Here is a 22390-nt window from a genome sequence, read left to right on the forward strand (position 1 = left end):
AAACCCCTCCTTCCAAATGAGGCTTGGTGCAAATGACGAGAGTCCTGAGACACCGGCCTCGTGGCTCGGAGGAAAACATAAGAACGAGTGTAAGAAGACCCTCGGGACAGTGTCGCAGTGGCTGATAGGCCTTAAAGGGCAACAACCCAGGGCCACATGCTTTTACTGAGACCTCCTGCTTCCAGAACGTCTATTCACAACAGTTCTTCAGGTCGTACAATGTGGAAGGAAGAACAATCCCAAGAAAGCAAATGAAAAACCAAACAAACAAATGATCAGGAGGAAAAAAAGTAGTAAAGACACTCAAAGAACAAAACGTTTTTGTTTCTAACTACTCAAACCACTATTTAGGGTTGAGCGATCAGGGATTGGGAGGGATTTTCTCTCTGTCTGAAGAAACATACTATATATATTTACACAGCCCATCTCAAGAAACAAAATCAACAACATCCTATTAAAACCCTCCCTCTAGGCGGTTCTTTCTTGCCCATCTTCTCCTCGCCCCACTGCCCCCATCCCTCCCCTCTGCTTTGCTCCTGCCCCCATTCCAGGCCTCCTCGTAGTCATCAAAATCTTGTCTATTGGTGGATAAACCAGGCTTTGCCTTTTTTTTGCTTTTCCTTATAATGATGGTGTTATTAAATATCTTTGTAAGACTGACTGAAGTTGCCAAGTCTAATGTCTCCTGGTCTTGTCCTTGTCAGGTGGTCTTTAAGAGAGTGGTGGATTGTTTTGTGTTGGTGCATACTATTCCATAGGATGAATGTACCAGAGCTGGTTGTCCATTCTTCTATAATTGAGGGTTTGGGTTGTTTCCATGTTTTCGCTATTAAGGAAATCTCTGCAATACACATGAGGTAGTTAGGTTATTGTGCCAACCTGGCCGATACACACATGTGGGGTTAATTGAAGGGTGGAGGGATAAATGGCTCGGTGAGCCTCACCTTTCTAGTTCTTGGGTCTCTTGTATTCTGATGGTCAGATCAGGGTGCAGTTGCCTTAACCAGCTCCCTAATGTAGCTGGCGAGGCTCCCTTCCTGCAAGACATCCCTGAGGAGAAGCCACATGGACCTACCCCGATGCGGCCGTGGCTGCTGGAGCAGCCGTGTGGAGTTCCTGCCAGCGCTGAGATGCTTACACATTCACTGATTTGGCTTTCCTCCTGCAGTCAGCATCATTGCATGTGTTTTTGAGATGGAGGAGGACTTTGTGGATTGATGTTGGACATATGGGTTAATGTTGGACTTGTGGGCTTGGGTTAGCACTGGGTTGGGATGTTTTCTTGATGCGCACTTAACCTTTATATAAAACTTTCTCTTATACATGAGTTTCTGTGGATTTGTTTTTCTAAAGTACCCAGATTAACACAACACATATGTAGGTGTCCTTATGCATGTTCGTGTTGTATTTTTTTTTATTTCTTTAGGGTTTATACCCAATAATGAAAAGTTTTGACCTTTTAAATCAAAAGAGAACCCCAAGTCTACCACGAATCATTAAAAAAAATTGCCGGAACCACTTGTCTATGTGAAGATGAGAGCAAGGAAACAGAGCTCAGATATTTTAAGATAACCATCCCCCTCTCTTTCCGTGTGCCAAGTGGCATCTGGGGGTATAGACGAACGATAAGTGTTTAGCTGAAAACTGAAAAGTTGATGGTTCCAGCTCACTTTAGAACAAAGGCCAACCCTCTCTCTCTCTCTCTCTCTTTAAAAATCAGCCACTGAATCCCCTCTAGGCACAGTTCTACTTCTGCACACGTGTGAGATTGCCAAAAGTCAGAATCAACTTGATGGCAACCAGTTGGCTGGAAGGTGCCAAGGACTTTCCAGATATAACTAATGGATCTTTATGAAAGTTCTGGGAGGGTCATAGTATTCCCAACTCCCTGATTACGATCTGAGTTTAGAGAAGTTAAGAAACGTTCTCAAATCCTTAAACTTTCCTATTGAGTGTTGAATTGTAACTAGATTCCTTGTGCTTTTTCCTCCCACAGGGTAGAACCTTTTGTATTTTATGATATGGTTTGAATGGTGTTAGTGACATATAATTCATCAACCAAATAGTTAAATGGTTTACATGTATGAGACAGAGTTGTACAACCATCATAACCCATTTCAGGTTATTGTTCATTCTCTCTATTATTATTAGCCCCTACTTCTCCCAGCCGCCCCGTCAGAACCCTAAGGAGCTATTTTAACCTACAGATTAATGTAGTTAATCCTTCTGTAGATTTACTTATCCTTGATTTCATATAAAGTCAAACAAACAAAAAACCACCCTCAATTACAGCAACAGAGTAAAACACAGAAAAACCTCAATCTAAACAAAAGCAGAAAGTAATTAAAACTACAACAAGTTTTAAATGAATCAAAAGGGAAAACAAATGGTAAGATGTCAAAATGTAACCGAATTATTTCTGCAATAATCCACCTTTCAGTGCACTGTGTCTGAAGACAAGTCTATTTGCCTCTCAATGGTCTGAGGGAGTTCAATGGAGACTTATTCCACATGGGGAATCTGCAAATGGATTTTGGACGTTCACTGTCCTCTACAACCTTCTCAAACTGGGTGCTCAGATTTTAAGCTCTAATACAATGTCCCCATCTGCTCTTGGACTTTATTATTACAATACTTGGATCACACAGTCTTTTTTTGTGTGTGTCCAATGCTCTTGCTTCCAATAATAGAGTTGTTTCCAGCTCAGTTAGCTTGATTTGAAAGTCAGGGTGAAAAAGACTCCGACAAGCAAGAAACTTTATTCTTGTCATCTTTTTAATTAGATAGAAGCTCTGGATGAAAACAGGTATGACCTGGGTGGAGATTACAAGTCTATGAATTATATTTAGTATCAACTGTTCTGAAGTTCTCACTGCCATCGAAATGATGCCAACTCATAGCGATTCTATAGGACAGGGTAGAACTGCCACTATGGGTTTCTTTTTGTGGGAGTAGAAAGTTCTCTCTTTGTCCCTTGGAGCAGTTGGTGGCTTTGAACTGCTGACCTTCGGGATGACAGCCCAACACAAAACCACTTTTTCCTAGTAACTTTATGAGGTAAGTACTATCAGCATCACTCTTTTATAGAAAAAAAACCAAAGATATAAATCACTTGCCACATGTTTACCCTGGGAAGCATAGGCAGGGATTCAAACCCAGAGTTCTCGCTTTAAACCTCTGTGCTACATTGCTTCTTTGATCACATGACTTGAGGCCTAAAGAACCCACGCCGGGAGCCAGGTCAGATGTTTTGGTTTTATAGTGTTTACTTACCCAATGTCAGATGCACTTTAGGCTAGATCCTCTTTTCAAAGCTTCCCTGAATGCCGCCGTGTTAACAGAAAAGAGACCAGGTTGTCTATATCTGATGAGGGTCTCTTGACCCCGCTCGGACCACATGTGCGCTGCTCAGGGGTGGTCTAATTTCATTGGCTATGGTGAATCAAGTTCCCACCAGCTTCCCCTTTTCGGTGGAGTGTGTGTGTGTGTGTGCGTGCATGTGTGTGTGCACGTGCATACAATATCAGGACCATGCAGGATCATGTTAATGGTGCAGGGTAATGGCGAGAGTCTCACCTTATGCCACTCCATCATTCATAGTGCTCAGTGGCAATGTCTAACAAGATGTGCCAGAAAGGCGCAGATTAAGAGTAGCCATTGTTAATCACACACACACACACACACACACACACACACACACACACACACGCCGCTGAGTTGGGAGCCATATGAACAAACATTTGGAGCAGAACCATCTCTGCTTGGGAGAAGCACAGACCTTGCAGAAATCGCTTTAGCAGAGTTGAGACAGCAACTGACCTCATAAATAATGATGACATTGCAAAATAAGGGGGTTTGGGGGTGGGGGATACAGCCCAGCGCTTTGGAATAGCTGAGTATTGATGGACAAACGGCTTCATGATGTTTTAAATATTCTCACTGAATTCCCTTTCCTCTCTTTAGGCCAATGCATGAATGATGTTTTATTTCCTACTGAAAGACAAATTACATAAGCTAGGCAAATCTATATTCTCCTATAAGCAAATGATGAAAATAAAACATAGTTATCTGCATTTTATAATTTGCTGAGGATTGTGAAGCAGGAAAATGTAAATGCCTTTTCTTCCTTTAACTGTTTATTTTCTCTTATTAAAACAAAGTGATAAAATTTCCTTTAGCTTTTATTTTCCATTGGTTTTCTAAATTTTACTAAAACTTCCATTTGTTTCCTTTGAACAATTTTTCTCCAGAAAGCCCTGAGGCAGAAGATGTAAATTGCCAAATTTATTCAATTCCTAAAAGATGTGCAGCACCTTTGAAGGAAAAAAAAAACGTTTTTGCAAAGATATACTTAATCTAGAGAGTCTTGTTTGAACTAGTCATTGAATGGCTGGAAACTAACAGCTAGTCGGTCCACACAGCTGCGGGTTTTTCCAATGGAAAACAACGGAAAATTCAGTGGCTTTGTGACCATTAAGTAATGGTTTATTTAAACCCCTTCAGTTTTCGGGAAGGAGGTGGCTTGAAGGCCTGCAGTGTCCGGGAAGAAGAGAGCTGCCTGCAAGGTATGTTGTCGTTTTGCTCAAAAAGAGAATGACCACGGTGCTTAGAGTCATAACTGAGCCTCAGCATTTCCAGATGTGGAACCCAGGGTCAGCATGAATTTGCCCCCACGTTCGCTCTGAGAATGACCTTGGTCTGCACGCTGCCTGGAACACACACGGGGAAGGCGAGGAGGTACTGACCAGCCCTCCCATGCGAAAGGGCTGTGCTTTCGTCCCGTCCAGTGTCCGTGGGCTAAGCTGGCTCTGAAGAGTCACGGTTTTCCTGTTTTAGAACATCCTGCCACCACATGGATTCTGATGCGTGGTGACGCCAGGTGGTATAATTGCACCACCCCACAGCTTTGCTGGTTGGGATCCTTAACTGAAGCCGAGTGCCTGGTCTTTCTCCCACAGAGTTGCTGGGTGGGGTTGAACAACCAATATGTTGGTTAGGTCAGGGCACCAGGACTCAATGAGAAGGGTCTCCCTACCCCCACTGCCAGAAGAGAAGGTGCCAAGAAACGGAAGTGAGATGGAGACTCACAAGCAGGGGCTCCATCCTTCGTCCGTGCATCTTAACTTTTATTTCGAGACATGTTGAATGAATGACTCCCTGCACTAGCACTGTAGTCTACATGCATGTCAGTGTGGATGGTGATGGTATGTAGTGCCCGGACATGCCAACGGTTAATGGACTAGGCTGCTAAACCAAAGGTCAGAGGTCTGGGTTAACTCAGAGGCACCTTGGGAGAAAGGTCTGGGGATCTGCTTGCAAACAATCCCACCGCTGACCACCCTGTGCATCCCAGTCCTGCCGGGTCCCACATGGATGTGTTTCCTTTGGAGTCGCCTTGATGGCAACCGGAAGAAAATCCGCAATTATAGACTCTTTATCTTCATCATTTTAGTTGCTGCTTATTATCGCTTAAGTAGCGATCTTGTAATTTAATTAGCCATTGCTCCATTACTGAAAATGGAGTACCTTCTAATTACCTGACATGATAGTCTGTAATTAATATTTCCACGAGCATGACTTGCCTTCAAGCCATTTCACAATGCTTCTGACTTCCCAGAGCATGTCTTTCAGAGGGACTTACACGAACCATTTTACATTTTGCCTTACACTTATCCTTTTAGCCCTTTAGTCACACTACCACTTGGAAACAAAAAAACAAACAAGTAAACAAACAAACAAAAAAGGCTGAAAAATTGACCATTCAAAATGCCATGTTATGTAAATCTGCTGTGAGAGCTCTGAAAATTATTTTTCTGCTTCTTTTAATTGAGGTTTTTAATCTGTTCCAGTTTGTACTGTTGTCAGTTAAAATTTTTAAAAATATTTTTATGTGTATGAAATCCAGGACAGATACATCTATAGAGATGGGAACTTAGATTAATGATTCCTTGAGGATATGGCAGGGGGAGCTGAGGTGGGGGGGGGATGGGAAATTGATAAAAGTGAATACAAAAATGAAGAATAGGTTCTAAAGCTGATTGGGGTGATGGGATCACTTTTGAATTGTATGATATATGAGTTATATGGCAATGAAACTGTTGAAAAAATTTAAGTGATTTTTCATGAAAATTGTAAAAATATAGACTGCGTACCATCCTAATACAATAACCCCACAAACACTTGTGACAAAATAGCTCTGCTGTGCTAATTATTTTTGTTATTAATTTTCATTTGTAGAGACAAAACAGCATAGAACACTTACATAATGCGGTTGGTTATTCTATGGCATGTAGTTTTTTTTTTTAAATCCTTTTATTGGGGGCTCATACAACTCTTAGCACAATCCATCCATCCATTGTGTCAAGCACATGTGTACATTTGTTGCCATCATCATTCTCAAAACATTTGCTTTCTGCTTGAGCCCTTGGTGTGAGCTCCTCATTTTCTCCCCTCCCTCCCCCACCCTCCCTCCACATGGAGTTTTCTAAGTGTCTCAGATGAACTCAGTTAACCAACCCTGGAAGAAAACCTGCGAGGGGCCACGATTCTGCTCCCTGTTATAGAAGGAGAAAACTGGGCCGCAGAGAGGCTAAGTAAGGAAGCTGCCCACCGTCCCGGCCTGTTAGTCTGGCCCAGTTGGCGGGAGCCTAGGCTCTTATCCCCCACCTTGACTTTCCCTCCAGCATGCACACAGAGATCCGTATTTGACCTTTTCACTGACATCGGATCATATGTTTTAGGTATGCATATACTTGCGTATGTATATATTCCTATAGACTTCTTAAATCCAAACCAACCCATACCAACCTGTGCTGCGCAGTCACTGTAGTTGCTGCACCATCCTACCACTGCTGTCGGTGCCAACAAGTTGCTTCTGCTTCATAGCAACGCCATGCGCACTAGAAGAAGACGCTGCCTGCGCCTGCGCCATCCTCACAACCGTTGCCGCGTTTGAGTCCCTTGTTGCAGTCACGGCACCAATCCATGTCGTTTGGGATTTTCCTTTTTCATTGCCCCTCAACTTTACTAAGCATGATGTGCTATTCCAGGGACCGGAAAATACTACCACCTCAGCAACAAATTTGACGCACAGAATAAATTTGACTGAATACCAGAGGAATTGTGGGATGGCATTAGGAACATCATATTGGACAAGAGTAAAAGGTGATTAAAAAGACTGGGAAGAAAATAGCAAAGTGGATGTCAGAAGAGACTCAGCCTTGCTCTCAACCATATGGAAGAAACAATGTGCTAAAAGAGCTGAACGTAAAGTTAAAAAGGGAAACTTGAGAGAGCAAAGTGACATATTCTAATAAAATGTGCAAAAAATGGAGTTAGAAAAAAGGACGAACACTGTATTTCTCAAGATGCAATAGCTAAAGGAAAAATTCATATCTCAAGTCACAATATTGAAGGAATCAACGAGCAAAATATTGAATGATGCAGTTAGCACCAAAAGAAGATGGAAGGAGTACACAGAGCCATTGTACCAAAAAGAATTGCTCAGTAATGTGAAACTATTTCAAGAAGTAGCATATTAGTAAGAAGCTACAGTGTCAGAGAAAGAAGTTCTAGTTGTCTGAAAGCATTGGTGAAAAACGAGCCTCCAGGACCTGAAAGAACTTCAGTTGAAATGTTTCAGGAAACTGAAGCAGCACTGAAAGCACTCACCTATCTGTGCCAAGCAATTTGGAAGACAGATGGCCAACCAGCTAGGTGAGATCCATCATTCTAAAGACAACTGACAAAGCAGAATGTGGACATTATCACACAACAGCACATGAAAGTAAAGTTTTGTTGAAGATGCTTCAACTAGAAGCTGTCAGACATCTACATCACATTCAGACGAGGATGTGGCATGAGAAAGATCATTGCTAACGTCAACTAGATCTTGCCTGAAAGCAGAGCCTACCAGCAGAATGTTTACTTGTGTTCTATGCATGGTGTGGATCAGAACAAACCGTGGATAACACTGCCAGGCAAGGGAGTTCCAGAACATGCAGGGCGCTCACGCAGAACCTGTGAACGACCAAGTTGCAGTCGTTTGAGTAGGACAGTGGGGTACTGAATAGTTCACAATCATAGAAGGTCTAAGGCAGGCTTGTATCTTTCAGCCTACACATTCTCTTTGCTGAGGAAATAATCTGAGAAACTGGACTGTGTGAAGAGCAGGGCATTAGAATTGAAGGAAGGCCCGCTCCCTGTGATGTGAAGATGGCAAAACCTTACTTGCTGAAAGCAGAGAGGACTTGAGGCTCTGGCTGAAGAAGATCAAAGTTTGCAGTCTCCAGTGGAGATTAAAACTCCATGCAAAGAAAATCCTCCAACCACCAACCGAAGTGAACCCATAAACAGCATCAGGAGAGACAAAGATGAAAGTTGTTAGGGATTCTGTTTTCACTTGGGCTTCAAAATCAATGCTCTTGATGGTTGCTAGGTACCATTGAGTTACTTCCGACCCACAGTGAACCTGTCACAGCAGAACAACACACTGCCCGATCCTGCACCATGCTCACCATCGTTTCTATAGTTAAGCCCATTGCTGCAGCAACTGTCAATCCATCTTATCGCGGGCCTTCCTCTTTCTTGCTGCCCCTCCACTTTACCAGGAATGTGTCCTTCTCCAGGGACCGCTCTCTCCTGACAACATGTCTGAAGTATGTGAATCTAACTCTCACCATCCTTGTCTCTAAGGAGCATTCTGGCTGTATTTCTCCCAAGACAGATGTGTTTGTTCTTTTGGCAGTACGTGATATTTTGAATATTCGTGGTCAGCACCATAATTCAAGTGCATCAAATTTTCTTCGGTCTTCCTTTTCAATGCCCAACTTTCACATGCAGATGAGATGGGTCAGGAGCACCCCAGTCCCCAAGTGGCCACCCTGCTTTTCAACACTAAAGAGATCTTGTGCAGATTTAGCCAATGTAACCTGTGTTTTGATCTCTTGACTGCTGCTCCCCTGAGCATTAACTGTGGATCCAAGCAAGATGGAATCCTTGACCACTTCAACCCTTCCCCCATTTATCATGGCGTTATCTATTGGCCCAGTTGTGAGGATTCTGATTTTTACATTGAGGTGTAATTCATTCTGAAAGCTGAAATTCTTGATCTTCACCAGCAAGTTTTTCAAGTCTTCTTCACTCTCAGCAGCAAGTTTATGTCATCTGTATAGCGCAGGTTGTTAATGAACCTTCCTCCCATCCCGATGCCACATTCTTCTTTATATAATTCAGCTTCTCTGATTATTTGCTTTCCATGCAAATTAAATAAGTATGGCAAAAGGATACAACACTGACACGTGCCTTTTCTGATTTAAACCATGCAGTACTCCCTTCTTCTGTTTGCACTACTGCCTCTTGATCCATGTACAGTTTCCACAGGGACAGAATGAAGTGTTTTGTAAGTCTTATTCTTCTTAAGACTATCAATAGAAAAAAAGACTATCAATAGTTGTGATCCACATAGTTCAATGCCTTCAATAGTCAATAAAATATAAGGAAATATTTTTCTGTTATTTTCTACTTTCAGACAAGTTCCATTTAACATCAGCAATGATATCTCTTGTTCCACATCCTCTTCTGAATCTGAACTGAATTTCTGGCAGCTACCTGTCAATGTACTACTGCAATCCTTGTTGGATGATCTTCAGCAAAATTTGCTTGCATATTGCTATAGTTTATTGTGCCAACCTGGCCGATAAACACAAGTAGGATTAACTGAAGGGCAGAGGGATAAATGGCTTGCTTGTTCTGTGCCTCAGTTTAAAGGGGTACACTACCTGTGGGATGCCTAGCCTGTGAACTGTGTCGCTGTAAGTTGAGGTCCCTTTAAGCCCACACGATTGGAATGTTCATCTCTGGAGCTGGGGACTGACAGTTGATGACAGTTGGGGACCTGCCCTGCAGTTTGCTGCCTGGGTGTATATATAGCCCAGCTCTCTCTACAGAAGGGGACTAGTAACTGGCAGCTCTCAAAAACTTGAAGGACTGCTAGTGTCTCACTGCTTTATAATTTAACTGTTAATTTCTTGTAAAATCTATCTGTATATTATTTAATGGTTTATTTCTTGAATTATATATCTATCTTTATAAATATATTTATATATAATTACTAGCAATCTGGTTTGTCTCTCTAGAGAACCCTGTCCAATACACATATGATATTAATGATATTGTTCTATAATTTAAGCATTCTGTTGGGTCACCTTTCTTTGGATTGAGTACAAATATGAATAGCTTCCAGTCAGTTGGCCCAGTCGCTGTCCTCCAGATTTCTTTGCATAGATGAATAAGTGCTTCTGGTGCGTCATCAGCTTGTTGAAATATTCAGTAGGTATTCCATCAATTCATGAGGAGTGTTTTTGGCTGATGCTTTCAGTCCAGCTTGAACTTCTTCCTTCGGTCCCATTGGTTCTCACTCCTACGCTACCTTCCTGAAACGGTGCAATGTCAGCCGGTGCCTTTTGGCGCAGTGGCTCTGTGCTCTTTCCATCCTCTTTGGATGCTTCCCGCAGCCTTCAACGTTTTATCCATAGAATCTCTCAAGATTACAACTCAAGGCTTGATTTTTTTCTTGAGTTGTTTCATTTTAAGATGTGCCGAGCATGTTCTTCCTTTTGGGTTTTCTCACTGTAGACATTTGCACATTTCATTATGTTTACTTTGTTTTCTCAAGATGTCCTTGGAAAGTTTCTGTTCAGCAATTTGACACCATCATTTCTTCCTTTTGCCGTAGCCACTCTATGGTTAAGAGCAGGTTTCAGAATGTCTTCTGACATCTACTTTGATTTTTTTCTTTCTTTCCTGTCTTTCTAATGACCTTTCACTTTCTTCATTATAATGTTCTTGATGTTACCCCGCCTCTCGCTAAGTCTTCTCTCATTAGTGTTCAATGTAGCAAATCTATTCTCAAGATGTTCTCAAAAATTCAGGTGGGGTCCTAAGGGAGACAACACTGGAGACTCAGTGCCAGGACTGGCCTGGACTGACCCTGCGACACTAAGGCAAACCACTAACGGCATGCAGCAGAGCAACCATGGGAGCAGAGCAGGGAACCCCCGAGGGAGTACAAAGGATAGACTCTGGAGCCAGAGCATGGCACCCCATCGAACCTGACTGGAGGACACACCTAGAGTTCAAAAAAATCAGACCTTGATCTATTTACAGGTTTTTCTTTCTTTGAAAATTTTTTCTTCTTCTTTCTTTTAATTAATTTATTCTTTTATGGGTCATTGGTTTTCTTTTTTGTTGTCATTACTGTGTTCTCATTCATTGTCTGTCTTGCTGTGCCTTGATTTTTTATTATTATCTCTACAGATCTATCTAGATAAGACAGATAGTCTGGAGGAGAAAACAACGGGATCAATGGTTCCGAGGGATCAATGGGAGAGGAGGAGGCGGGGGTAAGGAGATGGTGTTGACAAACTCAGGGACAGGGGAGCAACAAGTGATACAAAGTTAGTGGCAAGGAGGGTGTGAGAGGCCTGGTAGGGATTCAGCAAGGGCAATGTAACTGAGAGAAATTACTGAAACCCAAATGAAGGCTCAGCATGATAGTCGGATAAGAGGAAAGTAAAAGGAAATAGAGGAAAGAACTAGGTGACCAAGGATATTTATAGAGGTCTAAATACAGGCATGTATATATGTAAATATATTTATATACAGGGATATATATGGAAATAGATCATGTGCATATATTTATAGGTTTAGTATTAAGGCAGCAGATGGACATTGGGCCTCCCCTCAAGTACTTACTCAATGCAAGAACATGTTGTTCTATTAAATTGGCATTCCATGATACACACCTCCCCAATACGATCGCTGAAGACAAATGGGTGAATAAGCAAATGTGGTAAAGAAAACTGATGGTGCCCGGCTATCAAAAGATATAGCATCTGGGGTCTTAAAGGCTTGCAGATAAACAAGTGACCATCTATCTGAGAAGCATCAAAGCCCACATAGAAGAAGCACACCAGCCTGTGTGATCACGAAGTGTAGAAGGGACCAAATATCACATCAAAAAACAAAATATCATATAAGTGGTTGCCCACCTTCCCTAGATGATCACTGAAGACAAACATGTGCATAAGCAAATGTGGTGAAGGAAACGGATGGTGCCCAGTTATAAAAAAAATAGAGCATCTGGGTTCTTAAAGGCTTGAAGATAAACAAGCGGCCATCTAGCTGAGAAGCAACAAAGCACACATGGAAGAAGCACACCAGCCTGTGTGACCATGAGCTGTCGAAGGGATCAGGTATCAAGCATCAAAGAACAAAAAATCATATCATTGTAAATGAGGCTGAGTGCAGAGTGGAGACTCAAAGCTCATTGGTAGGCAATTGGACACCCTCTTACTGAAGGGTTGTAGGGAGGAGATGAGTCAGTCAAGGTGCAGGGTAGAAACGATGAAACATATAACTTTCCTCTAGTTCTTAAATGCTTCCTCCCCACAACTATCATGATCCCAATTCTACCTTACAAATCTGGCTGGACCAGAGTATGTACATTGGTATACATAGCAACCAAAACCACAGAGAATCCAGGACAGATGACCCCTTCAGGACCAGTGGTGAGAGTGGCGATGCCTGGAGGGTGGAGGGAATGTGGGATGGAAAGGGGGAACTGATGACAAGAATCTACACGTAGTCTCCTGGGGGATGGACAGCAGAGAAGTGGGTGGGCGGAGATGTCGGACAGTGTAACATATGACAAAATAATAATAATTTATGAATTATGAAGGGTTCATGAGGGAGTGGGGAGTCGGGAAGGAGAGGAAAAATGAGGAGTCGATATTAAGGGCTCAAGTAGAAGCCAAATGTTTTGAGAATGATGATGGCCACAAATGTACAAATGTGCTTGACACAATGTATGTATGTATGTATTATGATAAGAATTGTAGGAGCCCCCAATAAAATGATTTTTAAAATAATCCAGGTGGGGTCTCAAGGTAATCTTTTAGCTCATGTGGACTTGTTTTAATTTTTTCAGCTTCAGCCCAAACTTGCTTATGAGCAATTGATGGTCTATACCACAGCCAACCCCTGGCCTGGTTTTACCTGCTGATATTGAGCTTCTCTATCACCTCTTCCCACAGATGTAGTCAACTTGGTTTCTGCGAATTACATCTGAAGAGGTACATGTGCATATTCGTCCTTTGGGGTATTGAAAAAAGGTATTTGCTATGAACAGTCATTGGCTTGAAAAATTCCATGATGCATTCGCCAGCTTTGTTCCTATCTCCAGGACCAACTACTGTTTCCAATACTGCTCCTTCCTCTTTGTTTCCAACTTTTGCATGCCAATCATCAATAAGTATCAATGCATCTTGTTTGCATATTTGATCAATTTCAGACTGGAAAATTTGGTAGTTTTAAAATTTCTCCACCATTAGCTTTGGTGGTTGGTGTATAACTTTGAATAATACTTTATTGAGTGGATTTCCTTGAAGGGGGATAGATATAATACTACTACAGAGAGAATTGTGCTTCAAGATAGGTCTTGAAATGTCCTTTTTGGCAATGAATACCCACCATTCCTCTTGATTGTGTTATTCCTGGCATAATAAATCATATTTTTTTCATTCAAAATGGCCAGGGTCAGTCCATTTCAGCTGACGCATGCCTAGGATATCAATCTTTATGTGTTCCATTGCATTTTTGATGACGTATGGTTTTCCTAGAGTCATACTTTATACATTCCAAGTTATGATTATTAATTGAAGTTTGCAGCTTTTTCACTTTTTTGCATTTTCCGTTGTGCCCCACCAGCCAAACTGTATTCCATTCACATCACCATGGTTGACTCTTAATTTGAGAAAGCAGCTCCTCCCCAGTCATACTTCAAGTACCTTCAGACTTGAAGAGCCTGTTCTCTGGCACCATCTCTGACAACGTGCTGCTTCCATTCATTGGGTTTTCAGTATCTGATGATATTTAGATTCTTTGCAGGCTTTTAGCAGCTACTTTCTCTAAAGTGGGCAGCTGATTCTGTCTTCACAGTCTATTCTGAGTCTATAAGCGCCACTGAAGCCTGTTCCGTTTGGGTGACCCTGCTGGCATCTGAGATACCAGTGACATTGTGTCCAGCATCCCAGCCACACACAAGCCCCCACAGGGTGATGAACTGACAGACAAGTCTAGACATGATAGTAGCAGCCAAGAAATCAAAGGCAGCATTTGATTGGAAAAGTTCACTTCAAAAGACCTCTTTAGAGTGTTAAGAGGAAAGATGTCACTTTAAGGACTAAGGTGCACCTGGCCGAAGCTGCACTACTTTCAATAGCCCCTTCTCTGTGTGATAGCCGGACCGTCAAGACTGAAGAGGAATTGATGTATCTCAATCTCGGTGATGGCAAAGAATATAGAACACACCACGAAGGACAGAAAGAAGAAACCCAACTGTCTTGTAAGCAATGCAGACAGAATGGTCCTAGAAGTGGGATTGTGAGACTTTGTCTCACAAACTTTGGGCACTTTATCAGGAGGACTCTGGGAGCATACATCATGCTGGAACAATCGTTGTGCTTGATAAGTAGCTTCAGCAAATGAGCAGCAGCGCTTCCCTGAGATGACCTGACATGGCGGCTACAACATCATCAATGGGCTCCGCACCACAACAGTCATGAGGATGATGCTGGGCTAAGCGGTGCAGTGTCTTGTGTTGCGATGAATTCGAATCGACCAGGGGCATCCAACAACAGCATGAGACGTTTTCCAAGGGACTTTTTTATTGTAGTAAATGTATGCCCATATGTGCCATTCCCTTATTTTACATGGAATTAAAATATAGCAGAGGTTTCCACAAATTTTCTAAGTGCCTTGGTGCTGTTCAATAACATCCAAGTGGCATGGTTTTTATAATTTTATTGGCACCTAGTCCACATATCATATGACTCAGTAGTTCAATTATATCAAGAAAAATTGTTCAGTCATTACCCCAATTTTAGAACATTTTCTTCTTTTTTCATAGTTAAATTACTTTTCAAATGAGTTGTAGAATCACATTCAGTTCAAGTGCTCTCTCCCCTATCACATACATTACTTGTTCCCCTAACCGCCTCATCCTCCCTATCTTCCATCCCCACCCCACTCCAAGCACATGGGTCTTGGGCTCCCACTGTCTTCCATAGCCTTCTACAAATTGGGTGTTCACAATTGAAGCTCTGATACTTTTTTCTTCATCATATTCACTTCTGTTACTGTCATCTTTGGACCACACAAGCTGGTGTGCTTCTCCATGGACCTAGCTGACTACTGGTTTAGATGGCTGCGTCTTTGAATACAAGCCATTGAGACCCCAGACACTATTCCAATTGATAGCCAGGCACCATCTGCTTTCTTCACCACACTTTGCTGTAGCACCCTTATTTTCAGGGACCATTTCATGAACGTGACTATTGAGTAGGGCCAGCTTATCAGAACTAACTGTTTTTGGATTGGGGCTAGAATTAAGTGGGCACCCAGCATCCATCTGCTTGTTCCTGGGATATGCACGACTCAGGTTTACTTTGGCGGCTGTATTATGACAAAATCAAAACACCATAAGACCAAATAGTGTTTCTCAACCTTCCTAATGCTGCTACCTTTTGATACAGTTCCTCATATTGTGGTGACCCCACAGCCATAAAATTATTTTTGTTGCTACTTCATAACTGTAATTGTGCTATGAATTGGGCGACCTCTATGAAAGGATCATTTGACCCCCAAAGGTGTCGAGATCCACAGCTTGAGAACCGCTGAACTACACCAATAATAGCAACAAACCAACCAGCAAACAAACAAATAAAGTCAGAACACAAAACTCATAGAAACGGAAAAGTGAAACATTGCCTATGATCCTACTAGATTGCACTGATAACATCTTCAATCTTTCCAATGATACAGCACTCCGGACACTGTCGGTATGAGGCGTCTATGGAAGTACATTTCCACCTTGTGCTCAAGTGACATTTTTTATAAGTTACATTTTTTGAGCTATAGCTTTAACCAATAAAATCAATCATTTTAGGTTTATCGTTTTGACAAACGCATAAAGTCATGTAACCATCACTGTAGTAAAAACATAAAACAACTCCTTTACCCCTTTCAAATGCTCTTATGTCTTTTGTAGCCAATGCCCTCCCCAAGCCCCCAGTTTCTTACTATCTGTTTTCTTACAGTTTTTCCTTTCCCAGAATATCACAGAAATGGACTCACACAAAGTCTTGGCAGGCTTCTCTCACTTAGCATCATGCTTTTGAAATTCAGCCACGCTGCATGTGTGATTTGTTTGTTTTGTTCCTCCCCACCCCACCCCCGCCCCCAGAGGAGCTTCAATCTATTGTTTGCATGTACCACAATTTGTTTACCTATTTACCAGCTGAGAGCCCTTTGAGCTGTTTCCGATGTGGGGTAAATATGAGTAAAGTATAGGGTCCCTGGTGGCACTGTCAGGTATGGTTGACTGCCAATGACAAGGCTGCTGTTCAAACCCACCAACCACTCCACAGAGAAAGATAAGGCTATCTGTTTCTGTAAACATTTAGGTTGCTATGATTCATTAAAGACGTGATGACAATGAGTTGGGTTATGAGTTAAAGAAACTATCACTACTTACAAATAAGTTTTTGTATAGATTCTTACCTTCTTCTGGGATTGTTGTTGTTGTTGTTCAGATAATTTTGGCTTGCGGTTTTCTAAAAGTATTGCCTATCTATTTCTGTGACCTCCCAACTGAATAACATTTAACTTCTCCCTAAGCCAACTTTCAATATTGATTTATCTGAGCTTTAAAGATAGTTGTTCTCCAAAAAATCATATCATTGTGAATGAGGGGGAGTACAGATTGGGGACCCAAAGCCCATCTGTAGGCAACTGGACATCCCCTTACAGAAGGGTCGCGGGGAGGAGACGAGCCAATCAGGGTGAAGTGTAGCAATGATGAAACATACAACTTTCCTCTAGTTCTTAAATGCTTCCCATGATCCCAATTCTAACTTACAAATCCAGCTAGACCAGAGGATGGACACTGGTACAGATAGGAACTGGAAACACAGGGAATCCAGGACAGATGATCCCTTCAGGATCAGTGGTGAATACTGGGAGGGTGGAGGGAAGGTTTGGGTAGAAAAGGGGAACCAATTACAAGGATCTACATTTAACCCCCTCCCTGGGGGATGGACAACAGAAAAGTGAGTGAAGGGAGATGGTGGACAGTGTAACACATGACAGAATTGTAATAATTTATAAATTATCAAGGGCTCATGAGGGGGGAGTGGTGGAGAGGGAGGGGAAGTGAGGAGCTGATACGGAGACCTCTAATAGAAAGCAAATGTCTTGAGAATGATGAGGGCAACAAATGTACGCAATAGATGTATGGATGGATGTGTGTATGGATTGTGATAAGAGTTGTACGAGCCCTCAGTAAAATGATTTTTTTAGAAGCTGTTCTCAGGTGCCCTGAACTGGCTGTGGCTCATCACGACTCTCTGAGCACAGAGCAAGCCCTTGCCTGGCTGTGCGCCATCCTCGCGTTCCTTCCATGTGAGTCCGTGGTGTCAGTCCGTCTCATTGAGATACTTCCCTTTTTTCTCTGCCCTCTGCTTAACCAAGCAGGATATTTCCCTCAGATACTAGTTCCTGGACATCCATTCCTCTAAGGAAAGTTCTGATTTTACTTCATCCAAGAGACCTGTTTTCTTTGCTGGCAGTCTCCCGGATAGTCGGTATTCTTTGCCAAACCATTCTCTATAGGCCTCAGCTCCATGGGCTGCTTATTCATGGCCTGGCTTCTGCATGCAGGTGAGGACGTTGAAAATACCATTCACGGACTCAGGCTCTGTGGTCCCCAAGGTGACATTTTTGCGTTTGAACATTGTAAAGAGGAGTTTCACAGTCGATTTGCACACTGTAATGCACCGTTTGATTTCTGACCTCTTGCTTCATGGATATTGATTGTAGATGCAAGTACAATAAAATCCTTGATGACACCAGTCTTTTCTCTGTTTAGAATCATGTTGCCTTCTCTTTTTGAGTTAAGCTCCAAATTTCCAAAGGTCACTGGAACCAGGCTATTCGTCCATGTATTTTTTATCCTTTATTCTAAAGTTAGAAATGACTACTATTTTAGAAGTCGAATAAATATCGCCTTTTCTTCATCAGTAGAGCTCTCGAGTTCTTATTAACCTGTAGTTGACTTTGCTTTACCGGGTGACATCCTTATTTTCAACTACTGTACAATAGTATTTTCACATAGCACCTTGTCATAGACGTCCATAAAGGAAGCCCACAAGAAGGTATTACTCAATATGCACAGGGTCTGCGGCTGTAACGAGAGACTAGTGGAGGATGTAATTTACTCTCTGGAGTAGCTTTTAGAGAAGCTACAAGTCAAATGGAACTTAAGGGGAAGGATAAATCGGGATGTGTGTTTCAGTTTACATCAGCAGTTATAGAAATCATTTTCTCAGAATCATGGCCAAACCAGGAGGGCTGGATTTCTGATGTGGAGTTCAGCTTCATGGAAAACGTGGTTGTTAGCTGCTGTCATGGTGGCATGTTAGCTGACTCATGACCACCTCCATACACCACATAACGAAGCGCTACATGTTTTGTGCCATGCCCGTGGCGGCTTGCAGATCCCTGTGGTGGGTACAGATCCCCGTGCTGTGATCCATAGGGGTTCCACGGGCTGATTTTCAGACATAGATCACCAGCCTTCCCCTCTAGTCCATCTCAGGCTAGAAGCTCCACTGAAACTTATCCAGCATCATAGCAATATGCAAGTCTCCACCGACAGGTGGTCAGGAATCAAACTCAGATCATGAAGGTGAGAATTTTACCACGGAACCACCAATGATTTTTGACCATTGTCCAAAATAGCTTATGCCAAAAGTGCTACTGAGAGACTGTAACGAATCTCCTAAGTAGGATCACAGTTGATTAGGAAGGCATTTTAAGAATACCCTCTGACTACACAGCCCCTCATATTTGCTCAGCTGGCTCACCCAACTTCTTCCCGGGAGAAAGCAGGACGGAGAGAATGAGTGAAAAATGTTGCAACCATTATGACATCGCTGCTGGAAAGGTGTTTCTGTGAGAAGTTCTCCCTTCTCTGCACCGTCTCCCTCTTCCCTCATCATTCTCCTACCAAACACAGAAGGATGATCGGCTAAGATGATAGGTGATCAAGTGACCAGATGATCAAGTGATCAAGACATTGACTATGGCACACTGACTAGGAGGCGTAGGTGTTTACAAAGGATGCTGCAAATGAAACGTGGAGTACAAGGAATGGGAGGCATTTGACTTCTTTGGTATCTTGTTAGATTAGAACAATGAGCAATGAGATGGGGCTGCCTTTAGGGAGGAGAAACAAACGTGGGTGGGTAGGGGAGATTAGAATGTTTGAATTGAAGTTGGTGGAGTTACTTGAGGAGAAAGAGGAGATTGGACACCTCAGTTGTCTTTTGGTAATGCAAAGTTGGCTGTGGAATTTTCTGGTCACTGATCTTGATGAGCTGCCTGGATGCAGAAGGCCTGCTTATGCTCCCTGGTCAGAGCCCTTTGTTTGCTCTGTGCACATAGTGAGGCGGTCCGTTGGTCGCATTGTTTTTGTTCTTCTTACTCTTGCCTGCCCAACCATTCCTTTAGGTCCAGAAAGATTGTTAGATAAGCAGGGTGGGGGTTGCTAGTTTATATCAATGCTGATGTCTTAACTGAGTAATCAATGGCTGTAAGGCCCCATGAGTATGAGCCTGGATTTAGGAATATGTGGAATGCATCATCATGTTTTCCAATTGCCTTAGTTATTCTATGCTCAAAAGCAAGTTCCAGAGTCTCTTCTAATGTCCACTTTGATTTTTTCCCTTCTGTCTTCTCAATGACTGTCTGCTTTATGCCTGTACAACGCTCATGATAGTGTCCCACAGCTCAAGTCCTTTCTGTCACAAGTGTCCAATCTATTCCTGAGATGTTCTCTCCGTGAAAATAGTAATAAAGGCCTTTGTCTTCAGTTGATCTCTGATTTCTCAGTCTCCTTCTCCTCCAAATTCCTTCCTTTGTTTGATTTGTCATGATGGTTCGTCTCCTTTCAGAAGCCGCCTTTGTAGGACTCATCACCTGAGGGCTTCATGGTGGCGGGAGCTGGCTGGGCCATTTTCTGGGAGTAAACTCCAATGTCTTTAGGCCCTTTCTTGTGAATTGATAAGATTCTAAAGAGAAAACTTGTCTAATCTTCTGCATGATTCCTAGAATTTGATATACATATAAGGGGAGATGACTGATTGAGTTTAAAAATTCAATATGTAAGCATCCATTGATTCTCTTATATTTATTGTACTATTTCTACTCTGAGATGGCTACTATCTTTTAATACAGAGATTATGATTTCATCTTTTCCAAGATTAACTTCTGTCTTCTTCCATGGTCAAGGAGAGTCTATGCATGGTTCTATGGGCTAGAGAGGGACAGCAAGAGGTCTAAGCCGGTTGCTATCTGAATTGACCTCCACTCATGGCAAATCCATGTGTCTCAGAGTACAACTGTGCTCCAAAGGGCTGTCAATGACTGGTTTTTCTTTCTTTCCTTTTTATTAAATAGTTTTATTGGGGGCCTCTTACATCTCTTATCACAATCCACATATTCATCCACTGTGTCAAGCACATTTGTACATATGTTGCCATCATCATTTCTACTTGAGACCTTGGTATCAGCTCCTCATTTTCCCCTTCCCTCCCTCCTGAACCCTTGGTACATTATAGATTATTATGTTCATATCTTACATTGCCCTCTGTCACCCTTCACCCACTTTTCTGTTGCTCAGTCCCCTGGGAGGGGGTTATATGTTGATCCTTGTGATTGATTCCTCTTTTCTTCTCCCACCTTCCCCTTGTCCTCTTGGTATCTTTATTTTCATTGCTGGCCCTGAGGGGTTTATTCATCCTGGATTCCCTGTGTTGAGGACTCTTGTCTGTAGCAGAGTGCATGTTCTGATTAAATCCAATTTTTAAGGTAGACCTTAGGTCATGTTAGTGGGGGTGGGGGTGGGAGGAAGCATTAAAGAACTAGAGGAAAGTTGTGTGTTTCATTGGTGCTATACTGCACCCTGACTGGCTCACTTCTTCCTTGTGACCCTACTGTGAGGGGATGTCCAATTGTCTAAAGATTGGCTTGGGGTCTCCACTCCTCGTGCCCCTCCCCCCGCCAGCATTCACATTGGTATGATTTTGTTCTGGATTTTAGATGCTTAATACCTTATCCCATTGCCACCTCACGATCACACAGGCTGGTGTGCTTCTTCCATGTGGGCTTTGCTGCTTCTCAGCTAAATGACCACTTGTTTATCTTCAAAGCTTTAAGACCCCAGACACTCACTATGACTTTTGGTAGCCTGGTACCATCAGTTTTCTTCACCATATTTGCTTATGCACCCATTTTGTCTTTAGCGATGTGTTGGGAAGGTGAGCATCACAGAGAGCTGGGTTATTAGAACAAAGTGTGTTGAGGGAGTATTTGAGTCGAGGCCCAATGTCCATCTGCTACGTTAACTTCTTAGTTCTTAACATATAGCTATAAGTACATAGGTCTATTTCCCTCTCATTATAATAAATATGTTTACATATGTACATACCTGTATTTAGACCTCTATCAATGTCATTTGCCTCCTAGTTCTTTCCTCTATGTCCTTTTACTTTCCTCTTGTGCCACCATCATGTTCAGCTTTCATTTGAGTTCAGTAATTCCTCATTGTTACATTGCCCTTGATTAAGCCCCACTAGGCCTCCTACGCCCTTCTCATCATTGATTTTAGTTCATTGTTGTTCCCTTGTCCTTAGCTTGATTGCCCCCCCCCCCACTTCCTTTCTCTTACCGCCCCTTCTCCTGTATACCCCCAGAACTGTCGGTTCCATTGTTTTAGTCTCTGAATTGTTTATGCCACCTATCTTATCTCAACTGACATGGAAAACCATGAATAAGTACAAAAACCAGACAAGGCCAAACAAAACAACAAAGGAAGACAAAACCAATAAAGCAATAACAATAACAACACACAAAAATGAAATAATAACAAAAAGAAGTCCAATGACAAAAAAAGAGAAAAGTCTAAAAACAGCTCAAAGTCTGTTTTTTGACCTTTAAGAGTGTTTTCCAGTTGAGTCTGATGGGGTGCCACACTCTGTCTCCAAAGTCTATTTTTGGTATTCTCCAGGGATTTCATTACTTAGCTCCCCTTGCTGCTCTGTTGCATGCCCTTGGTGTTTTGCCCCAGTGTGATGGGGTCAGATTGGGCACAAATCCCGCACTGTGTCTCCAGTGTTGTCCCCCGTAGCGCTATGGTTCAGTGAGGGACGTCGTGTTCTGTGGCGAGGCCGGCCGTGCGGTCCTCTCTGTGCAGTGGCTGATTTTCACACTA

Source organism: Tenrec ecaudatus, chromosome 3 (assembly GCF_050624435.1).
Source record: "Tenrec ecaudatus isolate mTenEca1 chromosome 3, mTenEca1.hap1, whole genome shotgun sequence".
Lineage (NCBI taxonomy): Eukaryota > Metazoa > Chordata > Mammalia > Afrosoricida > Tenrecidae > Tenrec > Tenrec ecaudatus.